Genomic DNA, 369 nt, shown 5'->3' on the forward strand with positions numbered 1-369 from the left:
CGGGCCCTACATCCCTCGGCGGTGCGGATTTGCGTTGACTCGGCCGGCGAACCCGAGGGTTCGCGATGCACCACGTCCCGGGCCACCATACGCGACGTTTTGGCCGCTTTCGTCGGGCTAGGTGGCCTCAAAAACGAGAAAAAAAGTTTTGACATGCACCACGGAGGGACCAAAATCGTCGGCCATGGTACACCAGCAACCACGGCGCGACTTCAACTTCGTCGGCCATGGCAACTTTTCTTGTAGTGTAGTCATCAATGCCAGCAATCAAAAAATAAAGTGGTGAGTGTAAATATTGACTTTGAGAAGTTTTTTTTATACAATTGAGCATCATGCTATAGTGGAAATCTTGAGATGTAAGGGCTTCCC

This window comes from Lolium rigidum, chromosome 4 (genome assembly GCF_022539505.1).
Source record: "Lolium rigidum isolate FL_2022 chromosome 4, APGP_CSIRO_Lrig_0.1, whole genome shotgun sequence".
NCBI lineage: Eukaryota > Viridiplantae > Streptophyta > Magnoliopsida > Poales > Poaceae > Lolium > Lolium rigidum.